This window comes from Pseudorca crassidens, chromosome 8, assembly GCF_039906515.1.
Source record: "Pseudorca crassidens isolate mPseCra1 chromosome 8, mPseCra1.hap1, whole genome shotgun sequence".
NCBI lineage: Eukaryota > Metazoa > Chordata > Mammalia > Artiodactyla > Delphinidae > Pseudorca > Pseudorca crassidens.
The window spans coordinates 97,152,987-97,174,101 of NC_090303.1; the positions used below are offsets into that span (position 1 = coordinate 97,152,987).

At 36.7% G+C, this 21,115-nt stretch overlaps 1 long non-coding RNA gene across 1 annotated transcript in view; it reads left to right on the top strand.

Moving 5' to 3' along the window:
* The window catches only part of LOC137228673 (uncharacterized), a 162,177-nt gene that overhangs the window by 77,536 nt on the left and 63,526 nt on the right, over positions 1-21,115 (top strand). Inside the window, exon 3 of the long non-coding RNA XR_010945332.1 lies at positions 20,568-20,591. This is a non-coding gene — a long non-coding RNA (uncharacterized lncRNA). The remainder of the gene's footprint in view (positions 1-20,567; positions 20,592-21,115) is intronic.

Consider the following 21,115-nt stretch of genomic DNA (forward strand, 5'->3'; position numbering starts at 1 on the left):
CATAACGTTATAAAGTGTCCTCAATTATTTGTCCTGTGATTGGTAGTACCTGTTTCAATGATTTAAAAATAAGTCGTATAGCGGCCTTAGTAATATGTGTCTTGTCACAATTGATTATTTAAATGGGTCTTATTACTTGGTGTGTGAGTCACATTCATAATATTGTCTGAGAGTTAAGGGGAAATCTCTAGAATATTTCTTAGGATTACCCCCTGATGGAAGTCTCCCTCTTTCTAGACAATAGGGCAAAAAGTTAATTTAATACTAACCTTGTTATTCTAAATTCACCTCAGCCACACCTTGGATAGGAAATTTTGTTCAATGTTGAGCTCATTCATAGATGCTGTAGCAAACTGCTCAGTCCCGTGGGAAACTTTTCTGCCCCAGGTACCTGCCTTCACTCTTCATTTCTTCTTTTTTATTCCACTTTCCCATTACTCTTTCTCTGGCTGCCCTAGTCACTTTGAGTTTTATTCTTAACTTTTAAATTAAAGCTACTCTATTCTGTCTTTGAAACACCTTCACCTTTTTTCTTCTACATCATACTGTAGAATGGAGAGAAAGCGTGGAGAGAAAGTATGGGTAAAGGGAATTTATTTTTCATAGACAATTTGTCCAAGTTGGTATTTGGCTAAATAAAAGACTACCTCATTTCAGAAATATATTTTCTACTTCCTAGGAAACAGAATTGCCTTGGGTCAGTGTTGTCTTGAACAGTATGTTTTTTTCCTCTTCATTTAGTCGCATGGTAATTTGGTGAAACTCAATATTCAATAAATAAATGCCATTTAAAAAACAAAATGCTGTTTCTCCTAAAAGCAATGGGAAATTATAAAACTCACTGCTGATGAGAGTGAAATGAGATTTGTTCACTCATCTGTGGCTGTTAGACATAAGACCTGTGGTATAGATCACATTATTAATCTTGATTTATGGATATAAAATGTATGATTGTATTCTTTTTTCCAGTTTCCCCACCAATATTAAGTTTCTCTTTTTAATTTTTTGCAGCCTGATAAGTATGAATTGTAACTGGTTATTTTAATTTACATTCCCTTCGGTATCATATTGAAATATATTTTATTTTTCATTTGAATTTACTCTTCTACAAATTGCTTATTCATATATTCTGTCAACTTTCTCCTGCTTTGTTTGTCTTTATTGATGAAGCAATAAGAGTTATTCATTACAGATATTACAGATTTCAAGTTTTTTGTGGTCAATTTTATTACAAATATACATTTTTTCTAGAACGTCATTTACTGACCTTCTTTATTATGTGATTTGTCTTCTGCCAAAGCGTTGTCCCATAAAACACAAAGAGCTGTACCTTCTGCAATTTCTGGGGCTATCGCTGCTTGAGATGTATTAAAAACTGGATCTGAGCTCAAATTAAGTACAGAGTGTAAGATCACCACATACATAAAGAGGTACAGAGAAGGAGCAAGCCAAATGTTTACGGTCAGCTGACAACGAAGTCTGCGTCCTGAAGGGCAAATATAATACCTTTTAAAAATAAGCTACTGGGCTTCCCTGGTGGCGCAGTGGTTGGGAGTCTGCCTGCCGATGCAGGGGACACGGGTTCATGCCCCGGTCCGGGAAGATCCCACATGCCGCGGAGCGGCTGGGCCCGTGAGCCATGGCCGCTGAGCCTGCGCATCCGGAGCCTGTGCTCTGCAATGGAAGAGGCCACAGCAGTGAGAGGCCCGCGTACCGCAGAGAAAAAAAATGTAAAAAAATAAGTTACTGAAGTTAATGAATATACACACAAACATATACATGTATATATGAAATATTATGAAACATATATTTCATGTATATTGTATATATACACACGTATACATATGCACACGTGCATATAACACTTAAGGATCGTCATATATGGTACAAACTTGAACTTCCGGAATAAAAAATACTCTGTAATTTCCAAATGTAGCACTTTAAAGTTTGAGCAGAAATATCTTTGCATAACAAGCAAAAAAATACCAAACAATAGGAAAGCTGTTAATATGTCCAGGAGGCTTACACCTATAAATGAAAAGACTCATATCTTACTAACTTAAATATTCACGTGGGGAAAGAGAAAGGGAATAAAAGTGTTTTCTCATCTGTGTGGGTTTTTCCTTTTCATCAGGTAGTAATTTGGTGAAATGCAGTATTTGATAAATAACTCCCATTTTACAAACAAAATGCTATTTCTCATCAAAACACTGGGAAACTGTTGGATTCTATTTGAATCTATTTGAAATGAGGTAGACTCACTCGTAGGTGGCTGTTAGGTACAGATGTATAGAGGAGAGAAGGAAATCCTATATGTGTAAGGTCTCTACACTGGTGTGTCTAGAATTTTGTAGCAAATTAATAAGGTATTACTTAGTCAAAGGAATACAATGAAATTTAAATCAAAAGCACCAGGAAAAGCCAGATGAATTCACACTCAAATTCCACCTCACTGAAAATAGATGATTCCAGAAATGATAAACTAATCTAGATCATATAAACATTTTTTTCCAAATGAGTGGCCACTTACATTCTCTCCAGATGTGTATATAACTGAGACTTTTTCTTCAACATTGACAACACTTGGTGTGAGAAATTTTTGCTTTGTGCCAAATGGGAAAGTTTGAAATACATCAGTAGAGTTAGGATTTGAAATTTCTGATTAATAATGGTAAGCCGCATTATCATATGGCTATCGACAAATTGGATTCCTTTTCTTGGTGAAGAGAGTGTTTGTTTCAAGTATTTTATTTTAAAATCGGTCTTGACTTGTCTTTTCACTTTTGAAATACAATTTATTCATATGTTTATTGTTTGTCTTTTTATTTCATGATGTATACAGAGTTTTGTAATGTTTACTTATTTAAATTTATCAGTATAGCTCTTTATGATTAGTGCTTTTTACATCTCAGTTAAGCAAATTTATACCCCGAAGTCACAAAGATGTTGTTCTTCTATATATTCTTTAAACATTATTTCGTTTTGTATTTCACATTTCATTTTTAATACATCTAGAATTGATTTTGTGTTTAATATGAAACAGTGGTCCAAAATCAGTTTCTTTCCTTTCTGCCTAATTCTTTCATTTTTCTTTCTTCCTTTTCTATCCAGATACCCAAACCTCCTCATTTATTGACTTAGGAAGCTTTCCTCCACTCATATACAATGATGTATCTTAAATCATGAGGCCATAGGTTCATGTGCATCAGTCAAAGTCCAATCAGTAGGCCGATATCACACAGTCATTTGAACAGAGAAAGTTTAAGATAAAAAATTCACAACAGGAGATTGAAATAATGGGGATTGGCAAGTAATATATAAAGAGAACTTTAAAGAATATGGAAATTGCCTATAGAAGGAGGAACTACTAGCTGTAGGGCTGAGATGGAGCATGCAATGAAGAGCCCCTGAGAAGAGCTCCGCACAAGGCTGTGATCCAGACTGAATTAGAGAGGGCATGACTGTGGTAGAGAGGGTCACTGAAGTGACATGCTGGCACAACTTTGGAAATCTTCCCTCTAGAGTGCACATACCTGTGGCCATACATTCTGATCTGTGGTGGCAGCGTATAGCCATGCTTATTACAAGTATCATGTCATCTGGCAACACCAAACAGTTTACATAATGTAACTTTGTCGTTTCTGCAACTCACAATGATGAGCTTAACACAGAGGGGTATCTATGATGCGCTCCCAAACCAACCTAAAATAATAATTTATTTAGGTCTATGAAGTTTTAAGTCATGCCAATGAATTTGTATCTAAAAACATGTAAGTCTAAAGCAAATAGAGATGAGTGACATGGTGGGAAAGAGCTGGTTCACAGGGGCAGTGGGATAAAATGCAGAGCAACAAGTAGATGCTGGCTTATTAATTAATTTTCTCTTTTGTTACACTTATTCTCTATGTCTTGTAACATATTCCTAGTCTGGGAAGCACTTTATACATAATAGCACCCTAATGTGTATTATAGAACTACATTCATGTACCCCTAAAATGATGGTGTCTGGGGACAAGGGGTTAGTGAGAAGTTGTCAGGTACCAGGTGTATTTCAAAATAGTAGGGACAGGAGTTGCTAGAGAAATTGATAATGCGATGTGAAAGAGGAAGCCAGTGTGATTCCAAGATTTTGGTCTGAGCAACTGGAAGAATATAGTTGCTGTTATGGAGAATAGAATTAACTGAGATGGTGAAGAAGGAACCGTGGGCATGGCGTAGGTGCAGAGAACACACAGTTCAGTTTTGCAGATATTAAGTTTGAGATGCTCATTAAACACTGTGATAGAGGCAATTGGCTGTATGAGACTGGAAACCAGGGGAAGGATATCAGCTGGAGAAATAAATCCGGGAGCCCTCAGTGAGTGGATGTAAAAATATGCAGTACCTGCTTTGCAGATAAATGTTTAGAACATTGTCTGAATTATTTTAGTGTTTGAGCTCATGTATTAAATAATTTCTATAAGGTTCTAGAATTTTTGTGAAATGATAGAACAAGGTTAACTTCTGTTATGGAGAGCGTTTTAGGAACACCTATGGACAACGGTAAGGCTAGACTTTAAAAGGATTGTGGATAAAGTATTACATATTCCTTGTGATATTACTGCAGTTGAAAAGAAATAGGTGCTGTGCTGAAAGGTTATATAGATAATTTAACCATAGCTTTAACAATGGTGGACTAAAATGGAATGTTCAGTATAACATGGAAAAGATATTTTGCTTATGTATAATAATGGCATTGTTCTTAGAATGCTTTGACTATTAAGATTTTGTGATGAGAGGCAATCCAAAATTTTAGAAATTGATGAAGATAGAGTTACTTTCATGGAATTTAAAATTTTAATTGTGTTCAATTAAATTGAATTAGCATAATTTATTTGGAAGCACTAGGCATTGGACAGAAAAATTGATATTTATCAACTTAAAATACTAAAAGATGATTAGCTGGATAAACTGTTAAAGCATTTTTTATTGAAGTATAGTTACTTTACAATATTGTATTTCAAGTATACAGCAAAGTGATTCAGTTATACATATACACATAGATAGATAGATAGATAGATAGAATGATAGAGAGTTTTCAGATTCTTTTCCATTATAGGTTATTACAAGATACTGAGTATAGTTAGTTCCCTGTGCTATACAGTAGACCCTTGTTTTTTACCTGTTTTATATATAGTAGTATATATATGTTAATCCCAAATTTCTAACTTATCACCCTTGCCTCACTATCCCCTTTGGTAACCATAAGTTTGTTTTCTATGTCCGTGAGTCTATTTTGCAAATAAGTTCATTTGTATCATTTTTTTAGATTCCACATATAAGTGATACCGTATGATATTTGTCTTTCTCTGCCTGATTTACTTCACTTAATGTGGTAATCTCTAGGTCCATCCATGTTGCTTCAAATGGCATTATTTCATTGCTTTTTATGGCTGAGTAATATCCCATTGTATACATATACCACGTCATCTTTATCCATTCATTGGTCAGTGGACATTTAGGTTGCTATTGTAACTAGTGCTGCCGTGAACTTTAGGGTGCCTGTATCTTTTCTAATTAGAGTTTTCTCCAGATATCTGCCCAGGAATGGGATTGCAGGATCATGCGGTAACTCTATTTTTAGTTTTGTAAGGAACCTCCATACTGTTCTCCATAGTGGCTGCACCAACTTACATTCCCACCAACATGTAGGAGGCTTCCCTTTTCTCCACACCCTCTCCACCGCTTATTACTTGTGGACTTTTCAATGATGGCCATTCTGACTGGTGTGAGGTGATAAAGCATTTTTTAAAATGTATTTTCTAATATATCACACATAGAAAACTTTGATAAGAATTTGATAATATGTGCCTATGAAATACTCTAAGAGGAAATTATAAATAAGAATGTCACTGAGCACAGCTGACGGAAGTGGAGCAGATTGATTTCTGATAATGTATCATCTCCTATGTGGCTGGGGATCTAAGGGATTCTACATATCCCTTCTTTGTCTAAATAGTTTATAAAAGGTTGTTACAACTTTATTAGCCTCCTACTTTCCAGAGCTCATTTTTGAAGATGTGTATGGAAATCCACTTGTCATTTTCTATCATCAAGTAAGAAGCTACTTGTTTTGCCTGCCAAACGGTGTTTTTCCCCCTGCAGGTAACATCAGAAAAGAATAAAGCTGAGGTTTCATGTACTAATTGGGTTTGTGGAACTTGGAAAAAATTAACCCATTTCTTTGTAATAATTTTAAAGCACGATGAACACGGTTATACATGATCAAACAGGAGCTTCTCTTTGCCACTGGTGTCTAGATTTCTTATCTTTCTATTTGAAATTCAAATCCTTACAAACACACACTTATTTACTCCTAAACATAGAGCAGTATGCTAAGTGTTCAGAAAAATAAGTAAGTTGACTAAATGTCTCCTAATCTCAAAGGGTTTGTGTTTTATGAACCAATAGGAAGTAAATAAGAGAAGATGACTCTTGACAATAAGAAGATAACTGAGTATACAAGAGTGATTAGGCAATTAAAAAAGAAGCTGTTACTAAAATTCAAAAAAGATTTGTGTAACATTTGAAATTGCTCATGTAGAATGGGTAACGACTTAACAGATAGGGTAAAAAGCACTAAGGATATTCCACTTGGGGGAAAAGCGTACATGAAAGGACATGCATTAAGTTGAATGTGGAGCAACCAGTAAGCCAATTTGTCTGAAATATAGTGTCATATTGGAGTGTGGTAGTAAACAAGGGTAAATGTAGGACTTAGATTGTGATAGACCCTGATTGCCAGTTTGTTTGAGTCTTATTTTATATGTGTTGAGGAACCACTGAAGGTTTTTGGATCAAGAATGTAATGCCCATGGATCAGAGTTTTAGGAAGTTTAATCTAGTTCAAATTTATATTTAGTGGGGTAACAGTTACAAATGAAGGACTTAGGCAGCAAGCCTAGTGGGGAAATCAACACCCAAGATGAATAGTAATGAAATTCCAGAGGGAGAGACAAAACCAAAAGACAAAATGAAAGCAGACTTAATATTAAGTTAGTGCTTGAATTTGGAAGTATATCAAAGATGAATCTTAGACTATGATCTGGGCTGTAATATCAATCAAACCACAAGAAATAGGTACTCGTAAATTTTACAACATAACTTTGGTTATGCAAGCTTATTCTAGGCATACATGGGACCGTGGGGTAGCAAATAGTACTCTTCCTTATAATGTTGTCTATCTGGGTCTATGTGCTGCTTGTAAACTTCATGACGAACCAAAGCAATCATACCTCATCTTCTGGAATATAACTTAAAATGTCCTTGGTTTAACCGGGTTTAGATGAAACTAATGAAGGTTAATTCTCGGCGTCTCTCACTTAACCTCCCGTTAATGAGCCCTTCATTCCCTTTAGAATTTAGAAATTCATATCTATTTTTTACTTATAAAGATCCCCACAGAGTGTATCAGTTTCAGACTCCATAAAACCTGGATATATGAATGCAGCACAAGCAATAGGAATGTATGCAGAAAATAAGAGCTTTATTTCATTTAAAATATCGGGGGACATAGAAAGTACTTGCACAATTAAGAACTCCTTCTGCATCCTGTCCAGTTCAGACAATTGAGAGAATGATTTAAGTGTGTACAGCAGAGGGGAACACTGCACAGAAACGCGGTAAAGGCCAGAGCACCTCATTTCTTCACTGCTGACCTTGTCTTAAATTCAGAACTGTCTAATATATAAGTGATTATTCGCTCAAGCATATTTTGATTTGAAACAGGTGTCCCGGTAAAGGCACTGCATGGTCTGAAATGGAATCTCAGAAAATGTTTCATTTGCATTTGACCTAACTTTTTTCATTCAAATTTTTCATTTGAATTTTGAAACCTTAATTCTGGAATCTCTGGAGATTTGATTATTTAAGAAGAGTATGTGGAGAATACTAGTTAAAGGGATATCTCTGATATTTCTAACACTGAGTCTCAGGAGGGAGTAGTATTCTCTTCTGTTAAAAAAAGAATCCTTCCCTCTCTGCTCATGAGCCCATACCCTTCCTTTTCCACAAAGATATTGTCAATATTTGTGCTCTCTCCTATGTATTCAACTTCTTCCTCTCTGGTGACTTCTTAATAAAGCATTTAAGGATCCCAACATCTTCCTTGCGTATCAAAATTTAGCTTTGTTCTCTGTTTGTTCCATTGGCTACATCCTTATTTTTCATCCCTCCTATTCCACTAAATCCTTCCAACTTTTCATGTCAGGAAAATATAAAAGAACAAGTCAGGGGCTTCCCTGGTGATGCAGTGGTTGAGAATCCGCCTGCCAATGCAGGGGACACGGGTTCGATCCCTGGTCCGGGAAGATCCCACGTGCGGCGGAGCAACTAAGCTCGTGCACCAAAACTACTGAGCCTGTGCTGTAGAACCCGTGAGCCACAACTACTGAAGCCCGTGGTCCACAATGAGAGAAGCCACTGCAATGAGAAGCCCGCGCACCGCAACAAAGAGTAGCCCCCTCTCGCCACAACTAGAGAAAGCCCGCGCGCAGCAATGAAGACCCAACACAGCCAAAAATAAATAAAGAAAATGAATTTTTTAAAAAAAGAAAAGAACAAGTCAGTAGTTGCCACCTAAGTTCCTGCATCTCCTGCTCTCTACTCCCATCAACTACTTTTGGGCTTAAGTCACTACCACTCCAGTGGGACCACACTGACCAGTGTTAACTGATGACCTCACTAACTCCAGTGGATTCTTTTTAAGGATCATTTTCTTTTCACATCTGCACCGTTTGACAATATTAGCCATGGGATTCTTTCTTAAATACTACTTATTCCTTTGGTTTTTATAGATTGATTACACCTGCTTCCCTTTCTATTTTTCCAATGCTTTCTTTACAGAATTTGTGTAGGTCATTCACCCCCTGCCTACTCTTAGAAGTTGTGACCTTCAGAATTTCTTTTCATAAATTTTTCCTCATTCTCCATATATATATTCAAATTGGGTGATCATATGTAATACCATCGCATTTTGCTATAAAAATCTAGAGGGCTGTTCTTGCCACCATTTCCTTTGTATTGACCTCACATGAGATTGGCCTTACCTACCAATAGTTCCACAGATAGTTGATCACTGAGTCTCATTGTTTTTGTTTCCAAAATACTTTACCTGTGGTTTTCCTCTCCTTTCCTACATCATACCCTCATTTCCTCTGCTGTTAAATAGCTTTCTGTAAGATATCCTTGCCTTTAGTCATTTATCCTTTTTTATTATTATTATTTTTTAAATTAATTTATTTTTGGTTGCCTTGGGTCTTTGTTGCTCATTGCGGTGGCATCTCTTGTTGCAGAGTATGGGCTCTAGGCACACAGGCTCAGTAGTTGTGCCTCACAGGTTCTAGAGCGCAGGCTCAGTGGTTGTGGCACGCGGGCTTAGTTGCTCCGTGGCATGTGGGATGTGGGATCTTCCCAGACCAGGGCTCGAACCTGTAACTAAATATTGACTGATATTATATTTTAAGTAAGGACTAATAAATAATACAGTGATTCATGATAATCATAAAATGTTTTAGTGTTAGAGCAGAATTAGAGTGAGGAATAAAAGAACTATTGGTTCTTTATTCCCACCATTCTCTTCCAGCAAAGGATGTTGTTTCTTCAAGGTGGAATCAACATAAATGTTCATGTTTTCAAAATGTATTTATTTCTGTTCCCTTGTTTATTAACTGTGGATTGTTTGGTTGTGTTAACATGGAAAGCCAAAACTTGAGTTAAGTCTTCTGGACATAATAAACATTGGATGCATGGCTTCATCACCCTTTGGTTGTAAAGATAGGAGGAAGCACAGCATCAAGGTTTTCTTACAACTTTGTGAATGCTTCCTTACTTGAATCAGGTTTGGAAGGGCCATCTCCTTATTCGCTTGGCATGGTGAATGGCATATGGCCAAGACAATTTCCTAGTCTTATGCGAAACAATGTAATCCCATCTTTAAAGTTACTCATGGTTAATAGGTTGAGGGGGAGGTATGTCCTGTCACCAGAGATAAACTACTTGTTTAAAGGAATTTTAAAAAATAGTTCTAGTGAACCACTTTGTATCTTTCCAAGCATTTCACAAAAATAACTTTTTCCCTCCTAGTTGCGTATTGTGGAATTAATAGATAACAGAATCACTGTGCTTTGGATACTGGAATGTACCATGAAATTTGCTTAACAAAGCTTTTGGTGTTAAGGGGTTAATTCTTTTGAATCAGTTAATAACTGATGGGCATAGGCCTCAAAGTGCTATTTTCTTTGCGTGGATTATGCATTTTGGAACTCATTGCTCTTCAATTTAGCTTTCTAAATTAACTCATATCATAGCCATTATTGCAGGAGTTGACCACCTGCCACCCCCATATGTTGGCTTTAATTATAAATATTTCCCTTTGAAAGTCACAGAACTTTACCCAATCCTCTACTCTAAGTTCAAACCAGAAGGACCAAAATTTCATGAAACATTTTTGAATAAATAATATCTTATTATGAGTGTCTTCATATCAGAAAAAAGAAAAGGATGATGACCTGTGAAAAAGGTAATGTCAGAAACATAACAGATGGCTCATAGTAAGTTATTTGTTAACCTAGTCACACAAAGCTTCAAAAGTCTTTGACAGTTCATTACAATAGCTCTTATATAGAATTTCTTTTTTCTTTGCTTGGCTTTGGGATAATTATTTTTCTCCTTCCTTGCCCCTTCTTTCTCTCCCTCCCTCCCTTCCTTCTGGCTTTATGTGTTATATCAGGCAACAAACATCATTAAATAAAAGTTAGCTTTAGACAAAATTTCTAAGCAAAATTTGTTGTTAACACTTGGCTTTTGGGTTTCCTGTCAGCAGCTATCATTTTCCTTCTGGTTTGTTTTCCAGCAAGCATTTATTAAGCTGTTTTTATGTTCCAGATACTTTATAGTTGCTGAGGATACAAACAATATTAAAACATGTTTTTTTCATTCAGTGACCTCTCAGGGTAGGGCTGGGACAGACATATCAACATATGTGTCCAGTAGGAGTACAAATAAGGTATATGGTTATCACTAGCACGAAACACTTACCTGGCTGGAAATATCAGAAAATTTGGCATTAAAAAGGTATGGGCAACAACTTGAAAAATGCTTAGGAATTAACTAGGAAGAGCCATCCTGGTGGAGATGGGCGTGCAGGAAGAAATGTGAATTTTCTAATGCTGACACTTATTCCCTGGGTAACTCACCTCTGCCTCATTTTGTAGGAAACCTTTGTTGTCTATTTCAATCTAAATTTTAACTGAGAAGTCTTTCTTAATCTGTCTCAAGTGCTTTTGTTTTTTACAGTGTCTTTCTTGGAAAACTAAAAGTCTTATAAAAGAAAAACAGTTTCAAGAGTTATAGAAAATATTAAAAAAAAAAACTTCTTAAAAGTCTAAGCATTTAACTTATGCTATTTAACTTAAACTTTTCTATAGTATCATCAGGGGTATATGAGTAAGCTGAGAGGTATATCAAGTAAATCATACAGGAAGTAGATTATGGCAGAGTTTGAAATTAAATCTCTATACTCTGTTTTCCTAAAATGGAAATGATCATAGAGCACTACCTTTGGCCCTTTGATTTTCTTGTTCTTTCTTCTAAAATTCTTTTTAAAATTCACCTGAACCTCCTAATTCCCATTTTTGTGTCTTCTGTTCTCCCACAATTGTCACACAAATTGCTCTCGGTATTTCAAACCTCAGATCAAATGCACTTTCTCTATGAAATATTTTCTGATTACTCATTACAAAGTATTATTTCCTTTTTCTGAGTTTCTAAATGATTTGACTCTTTTTGCCTGGGAACAATGATCAGGGCCCTGATTAAATAAATACTTCTGTGAATTCTAATCCCACATATTGAAAATTTTAAAAAACTAAATTTCTACCTAACTTCCATCAGTGTCTTCTGTGCATGACAGGCATTCCCTCTTTCACGGAACTAGAGAAGTCCAACATATAAAGATTGACTTGTATCACCATGAAGCTGGATGGACCTGCCTCCTTTAAGACAAACCTGTGTAAAGTTACCACTTTCCAACAAGTCTCCATTGAGTTCTCCATCCAGTTCTCCAGTTCATCCAGTTCTCCATCCAGTTCTCTTAGGAACGACCTTGGTTGCCATTTCTACTACTAAATTAGTCTCCTCTGCTTCCTCTTATTCCATCTTGAAAATAAGATCTTTGACCGACTCTGAACTTTAGCAACAATGCCCTACTCGTGCTAATAAGTATATCCTGCTGTAGCTGAACTTCTACTTGACTGAATATGTCTCTGTATTCCAGTTCCATCTGGAGTTGAGATTTGCAAAATTTCCATTGCTGATCTCATCTAAATACCTTCTTGACTAAGCCATCCTTGGCTACTTGCCTTGTGTCAGTGTCATCTTGGTTAAACGTTATATCAACCACAGTTCAGAGGCAGGAAATAGAAACCTCCTGATTTTAAGCAGAAATGGATGTGGGAGTCTGCCACTGAAATTACTGTTGTAGCTGTAATCTAGGATCTGCCACTACACTTAACACACCCTTGCTATATGGACTAGACACTGGTCCCAATATCAAAATTTTTATGGTGGCATGTTGGTTTGTAATTCTCAAAGGAATGCAGCATTGTTTTTGCTTTATTATTTTGCTAGGGAAAGAAAATTTCAGAGACTTCTACTTGCACCTTTCTACCAAATAACCCATGGACCAGGGAGCCATTAATAGTGATATTTTAGTTGTTGAAATATGTATTTTATGTGTAAATGAAGAATAAGTTTGCGGATCCATTGAAACAACTGTGAGGTTTTTTGCTTATTAGCCTTGCAATAAACCACATCTGAGACACAAGATATATTAAGGGAAATCACATGTAAATTACATCCTTTTAGACCCACTAAAAGCTGAAGACACCTTTTACTTTTATATTTTGTTTGTTGTTCAGTAACTTTTTAAAAACTGAGACATAATTGACATATAGCATTATATTATTTTCAGGTATATAACATAACAAAATGATAACCACAGTAAGTCTAGTTAACATTCATCACCACACATAGTTACAATTTTTTTCTCACAAGAATTTTTAGGATGTACTCTCTTAGCAACTTTCAAATACATAATACAGTATTATTAACTATACTCACCATGTTATACATTACATTGCAGGACTTTTTTATTTTATAACTGGAAATTTGTACCTCTTGACCCCCTTAACCCATTTCACTCATCCCCAACCCCCTGCCTCTGGCAACCATCAATCTTTACTTTGTTTCTGTAAGTTCATTTTGTTGTTGTTTTTGGTTTTATAAGATTCCACATATAAGTGAGATTGTATGGTCTTTGCCTTTCCCTGTGTGACTTACTTTACTTAGCAATATATCCTCAAGGTCCATCCATATTGTGGCAAATGACAGAATTGCTTCCTTTTCCTAGTGGAGCTATATATATATATAAAATCTCTCTCTCTCTCTCACAACTTCTTTATTCATTCATCTGTCAATGGATACTTAAGTTGTTTCCATCTCTTGGCTATTGTAAATAATGTTTGCTCTGAACAAAGCGGTGAAATTATCTCTATGACATAGTGTTTTGTTGTTTCTGTTCCTTCAGATACAATCCCAGAAGTGTAATTGTTGGATCATATGGTAGTTCTATTTAAAAATTTTTGAGGAACCTCTGTAATTGGTTGTACCAATCTCAATCCCCCCCAACAGCACACGAAGATTCCCTTTTTCTCTACAGTCTCACCAGTATTTGTTAACTCTTATCTTTTTGGTAAGAGTCATTCTAACAGGTGTAGTATCTCTGTGATTTTGATTTCCATTTCCCTGATGAGTAATGATGTACCTGTTGGCCATTTGTATATCTTCTTTGGAAAAAATGTCTACTCAGGTCCTTCTCCCATTTTTTAATTGGATCATTTGTTTCTATTACTATTGAGTTGTATGCATACTTTATATATTTTGGATGTTAAGCCCTTGTCAGATATTTGGTTTGCAAATATTTTTCCCATTCCATAAGTTGTCTTTTCATTTTGCTGATTGTTTCTTTTGTTATATAGAAGCTTTTTAGTTCAATGTACTTCCACTTGTTTTTTTTATTTTACTACTTGTGCATTAGGTGTCATATCCAAAGAAACCACTGTCAAGACTCATGTCAAAGAGCGTTTTTCCTATGTTTTCCTCTAGGAGTTTTATGGTTTCCAGTCTTACATTTAACTCTGATCCATTTTGTGTTAATTTTTATGTGTGGTGTAAGATAGGAGTCTAGTTTCATTCTTTTGCATGTGAATATCCAGTTTTCCCAGCACCACTTATTGAAGACACTCTTTTATCTTTATTGAATATTCTTGGTTCCCTTGTCAAATACTTCTTGACTATATATGCATGAGTTTATTTCTAAGCTCTCAATTCTGTTCCACTGCTCTATGTGTCTGTTTTTATTCCTGTACTATAATGTAGTTTTAGAATATATTTTGAAATCAGGATGTGTGATGCCTCCCACTTTGTTTTTCTTTCTTGTTTTGGCTGTTTGAGGTTTTTTGTGGTTGAATATAAGTTTTAGGATTTTTTTCTACTTCTATAGAAAATGGCATTGGAATTTTGTTAGGAATTACATTGAATATATAGATGATTTTGAGTAGTATGGATATTTTAACAATATTAATTCTTTCAATCCATGAATATGAGATCATTTTCCATTTATTTGTACATTCTTCTATTTATTTTATCAATGTCAATGTCTTGTGGTTTTTAGTGTAGAGAACTTTTACCCCCATGGTTAAATTTATTTCTAGGTATTTTATTATTTTTGATGTTGTTGTAAATGGGATCATGTTCTTTATTTCTTGTTCAGATAATTCCTTGTTACTGTATAGAAGCACTACTGATTTTTGTATATTTATTTTGAATCCTGAAACTTTATTTAATTTGTTAATTAAATCTGGGAGTATTTTGGTGAAGTCTTTAGGAATTTCTATATATAAAAAAATGTTATCTGCAAATAGAGACAATTTTACTTCTTTCTTTCCAGTTCTGTTGTCTTTTATTTCTTTTCTTGCCTAATTGCTTTGTCTAGGAATTCCAGTACTATGTTGAATAAGAGTGGTGAAAGTAAGCACCTTTGTCTTGTTCCTGATCTTAGAGGAAAATCTTTCAGTCTTTCACCATTTAATATGATGTTAGTTGTGGGTTTATTTTATATGTTCTTTATTATGTTGAGGTACATTTCTTCTATACTTAATTTAATAGTCTTTATCATGAATGGAGATTGAATTTTGTCAAATGCTTTTCCTGTGTCAGTTGAGATGATCTATTTTTTTTCCTTTTGTTCTATTAATGTGATGTCACTTTTTTTTTTTTTTTTTTTGTGGTACGCAGGCCTCTCACTGCTGTGGCCTCTCCCATTGTGGAGTACAGGCTCTGGACGTGCAGGCTCAGTGGCCACAGCTCACGGGCCCAGCTGCTATGCGGCATGTGGGATCTTCCCGGACTGGGGCACGAACCCGTATCCCCTGCATTGGCAGGTGGACTCTCAACCACTGCGCCACCAGGGAAGCCCATGTCACATTTTTTGGTTTGTGTATGCTGGAATATGCTTGCTTCCCAGGGATAAATCCCAGTTGGTAATTGTGAATGATTCTTCTAATGTGCTACTGAATTCAATTTGTTCTTATTTTATTGGGAATTTTTCATCCATATTCATCAGGGATATTAGCTTATAGTGTTATTGTAGTGTCCTTTTCTGGCATCGGAATAATGGTGGCTTTGTAAAATGAGTTTCGGAATAATGATGGCCTTGTAAAATGAGTTCAGGAGTGTTTCCTCCTCTTCTGTTTTTTGGAAGAGTTTGAGAAATACTGGTGTTAAATCTTCTTTAAATGTTTGGTAAAATTCACCAGTGAAGCCATCTGGTTCTGGGCTTTCCTTTGAGCAAGAATTTTGATTCCTGATTCACTCTCCTTACTAGTAATTGGCCTGTTCAGATTTTCTATTTGTTCCTGATTCAGTCTTGGTACATTGTATTTTTCAAAGAATTTTTCCATTTGTTCTAGGTTTTCCAGTTTGTTGCCATATAGTTGTTCATAGTAGCCTCTTATGAGTCTTTGTATTTCTGTGATACCGGTATAGTGTTTCCTTTTTCATCTATAATTTTGTTGATTTTGATCCTAAATTCTTGGTCACTGATACTTTCTTCTCTTGGTCAAGTCTGCTTTGAAGCTCTCTATTGAGTTCTTCAATTCAGTTATTGTATTTTTCAGCTCTAGAATCTCTGTTTTTGTTTTTTTGTTTGTTTTTGTATGTTTATTGTTTTTTTGGATGGTTTCTTTTTCTTTGTTGAACTTCTTGTTTTGTTCATGCGTTGTCCTTCTAATTTTGTTTAGTTGTTTGTCCGGTGTTCTTATAGTCCACTAAACTTTTTTTTTTTTTTTTTTTTTTTGCGGTATGCGGGCCTCTCACTGTTGTGGCCTCTCCCATTGCGGAGCACAGGCTCTGGACACGCAGGCTCAGCAGCCATGACTCACGGGCCCAGCCGCTCCATGCCATGTGGGATCTTCCTGGACCAGGGCACGAACCCATGTTCCCTGCATTGGCAGGTGGACTCTCAACCACTGCGCCATCAGGGAAGCCCCCCACTAAACATTTTAAAGAGGATTGTTCTGTGTTCTTTGTCTGACAGTTCATAGATCTCCATTTCTTTAGGGTCAGTTATTATTGGAACTTTATTAGTTTCCTTTGGTGATGTCATGTTTATCTGATTTTTTATGGTCCTTGATTCCTTATGTTGGTATCTGCATATCTGAGTAAACAGTCTACTCTTCCAGACTTTACAGGTTCACTTTGGCAGAGACAGTTCTCATTAGTCATCTCAGTTTGGGCTTCTGGACATGTCCATTGGTAGATGGATAGTGTGGCTTACCTGGCTCTCTCTGCAAGCAAGTGAGGCTGTAGGAAGGGCTCCAAGGTTGCCTGGGTTCTCTGGTCAGCCTTACTAGATGAGTGGGATTGGGTACTATACTTGGTAATAGGTGGGGCTGTGAATTAATTGCTCTGTGCTGGTGGGACAATGGAACAAGCTCCAGGGCCTACACAGTTCATTGTTTGCAGATTTGAATCAGGCAAGACTATGCACTGAATCCCCTGGCCAGATAGGGCCACTGGTTTTGCTCTTCAGGTGGAGAAATTCACAGGCTGTGGTCTCTATTCAAGACCCACTGTAAGCAGGGCTGTTGGATGGGTTATGAAGCTTCCTGCATGCTCTGTTACATTCCATGGTTGGAGGGATGAAGGCTGTATTCAGCAATGGGTAGGGTTACAAATTAGTCCCTGCCTGGGTGGAGCAAGAGAATTGACTCCAAGGTCAAAGAGACTCTTTGTGGTCTTGACTCTGAGCTGACCCATGTCACAAGTTTCCTGGACTAAAGTGCCACTGACTTTACTCTGTGGATGATCAGCTCTGCCTGCTGTAACCTCTGCTCAAGCATTTCTGGACTATGAAGCTTCTAGGTATTCTGACCAGCCTTTCTGTTCAGGTAGGGCTGGTAGCTACACTCAGCACTGGGCAGACTATGACTCAGCTCCCCTAACTGGGTGGGAACAGACCAGGCTCCAGTGCTGGAAAGGCTCCTCATCTGGGGACCCAAGTCAGGCAAACCTGCACCCCGCCAACTTCTCTGGTTAGATGGTGCACCGTCTTGGCTCTGCAGAAGAGCAAAGCTGCTGGTTGGACTACTACTTGGGCACTGCAGGTAGAAACTTGTTCTGCCAAAATCCAAGTGCTGGTGTTGCAAGACCTTCCCCATTCTCTATCATAATCAGATTCCCTTTGCTCAAGCCCTGCAGATTCCTCTGCAATCCATGTGAGGGTGAGACCACAGTGGGGATTCCCAACAAGTGACCCACAACACCGGGTGAGCTGGATGTCCACTCTGGGCTCTCTTTTCCCACTGGAAGAACTGTAGGCTCAGGGGACACTATTCAGCATGGTGCTACGCTGGAACTGGGGTAGGGGCAACCTGGTCAGCCTATAGCTGCTCCTCTTACCCTTCTGATGTCAACTGTTTTGGTCACTGTGGTACAGGGGTGTGCTTTAGCCTCACCCCCATATTCTAGGGTTTTCTCAGTGGTGTCTTGTGCATGAATAGTTGTTAATTATTGTTATTTTGAAAGGAAGTCAGGAACCATCTATGTCACCATCTTGGTGACATCACTCTATTTCTTTTCCTTGCTCTAGCAGTAAAACCTTGTCACTTTGGTTAAGTCCTTGGCATTTCTCCTCTTTAAATGTCTTATATATAAGGTAAGGTGAACGATCTAGATGACCTCTGAAGTTCCTTCTAACTTTAACATGATGCCTTTTGTGTTTCGTTTTACTTCTCAATGCATCCTCAAATAGAGTTAACATACCTTGTCAACTATTCCCTGCACCGGTCTGTATATTCCCCACTATAGTATAGGCTCCATGAGGATAGAGGAGATAAACATTTTGTTTATTGATAAATCTCCAGAATGCTTTTAAATATATATTCTGTAAGTGCTCATGCTTAATTATTCATTTATACTTTTATGCTATATTTTCCTTCATTCATCCATTCATTAATTCATCATATGTCAGTTTACTTAGCAAATACTTAATGATGACCTCATCACCTGCTTCTTTTTGATTCTCTAAATCCTATCTGCCTTCAAAGTCAACTGAGCTTCAGCTTTTCTATTAAACTCTGCTGAACATTCCAGCTACAACGAATCTCTCTTATTTGAACTCCTTCCACATACACAGTAGTTTTTTGGTGGTTTTTTTTTTTGTGTGGTACGCTGGCCTCTCACTGTTGTGGCCTCTCCTGTTACGGAGCACAGGCTCCAGACGCGCACGCTCGGCGGCCATGGCTCGCGGGCCCAGCCGTTCCGCGGCGTGTGGGATCTTCCTGGCCCGGGGCACGAAGCCGTGCCCCCTGCATCAGCAGACGGACTCTCAACCACTGCGCCACCAGGGAAGCCCCCACAGTAGTTTTTATCATGGATTTATGAATATAATCTTTAGGGATTTATTAATATTCTGCTTATTTATACTATGCTATGTATGCTACTTCTTAATATATTGTCCTTTAATATTTCTGATTTTAGAATCAGAATGTGTGGACTTTTCAAAGTCAGGGATATTATAACATGTTTTATAAAATTTACCCATGGCATGTAATACCTTCTAGACAGAATCTGAAAACTGTAATTTAACACATTCTCTTTATCTCTCCCACTCTTTCTCTCTCTTTCTCCCTATAACACATGTGCAAGCACGTACATATACACATACAATCTTGAATAGCACTTCAGTATCCTTGATTTATTCTGGTAGAAATTGACACAGAAAAGAGGAGCAAGTGATATATGCTCCAGGAAATGGCCATAAGTTTTATCTAACTTATGGGAATAATGGTTAATTTATAATTACCTAGAGTATAAGTGTATCATCCCATTTCTTGGTTTTGCCCATGATATGGAAATGTTCTTTCCTTCCTTGTCTTTACCACAATTTCTCCTTTTGTGGTGAGAGAAGCTGAGTAGTCTGAAGTTATGCTGGTGCACAAAGTATTTTAAAATAGGCTTCATTTATGAGCGATCATCTATGGAGGACTAACATTTAAGGAAATTGCTGTGTCCTTTTTTGAGATTACAGCTTCTATACAAGTGACAAATATATTTAGACAGAGCATAAAGCGTTCTCTGTACAGTTTTTATATAGTTAGCATTCATATCTTTTAGGATAAAATGCCCAATGGGGAAATGTTGAAGAATACTAGTAACTACTAATAAATAACTAAAATAGATGTTATCCCATAAGGGGTACAGCAGGCTATACTTCTGGGGAATATATTTGGATGAATGTTTTATGATTCCTTTCTGAGAAAATATTGTTAATAGTTTTTCTGATTGCACATTTCCCTTATTCACTCCAAAAATTCAGAGCAAGATGAGAGAGGAAAGACAGAGAGAGGGAGAGAGATTTCTAGCAGTTTATCTTGTGTCTACTCCTTCTAGATGAATACTGTGTATGGTAAATCTCAAAAGAAAAATAAATTTATGGTAATGTATCAATAATTCCCTATTTTATATATTTCTTGTGGCCAAAGCCCTATTGATCCAATAAACTTTTGATTAAAAGAACATTATATAAATAATTCCTAATTAAGAGGATGACAAATATAGAATTATATAAAATATAGGGCCAAACTACATCTCTCTGTTATTCTTACTAGAGAAAGAATATAAGAAGATCTCACTGAATTTGGGCTCTCTCCATATTAGAAAAAATGAGCAACATTTTAGACAAGAATAAATAAAAATGGGGACTCTCTCTGCTAGGAGAAAGTTACTCATTTAAAGATCTGCTATATGACTTTTGTTAAAAATTTAGACCAGTGCCCAAACTAAAAATAATGGTGATTGCCTTTAGCATAACACAGGAGATTTCTGAATATTGAGGTTGGAGCCTGAGAAAAGATGAATGTTCAGTGCTAAATAGAGACTTCGAAATCATCTTATGACTCATTTTACAGGTGACGATTCTGAAGCCCAGAGAGGTACAGTGACATGACAGCCTTACACAAGGACCTAGAAATCCACAAGCCAGGTTTCCTCATTCTGAGGTATACAGTGTCCTTTTCTTTTGATATTTAAATTGATAAGTTGAAGTACAGTAGGTATTTCAAAGTATAGTTATTTTTATTTATTTGTAACTGCATTATTTTAAAATTCTCCTTTTCTAAAATAATTGGAAAGTAAATACTAAAGTTAGTGCGCCCTTTCAAAGTTCACCAAAAAATAAGCTCCTGACGTAGCTCTTGTTTGCTTTGTTTTTTTATTGGTGATGGTGTTGCAGTAAAATATACGTAACAAAACATTTCCCACTTTAGCCATTTTTAGGTGTACACTTCGGAAGTATTAAATACATTCCCATTGTTGTGCAACCATCACCATAACCTCTAGAATTTTTCGTCCTCCTCAACTGAAACTTTGTACTTCTGTCACCAACTTCCCATTTGACCTGCCCCCACCTCCTACAACCACAATTCTTTCTCTCTCGATGAATTTGGCTAATCTGGCT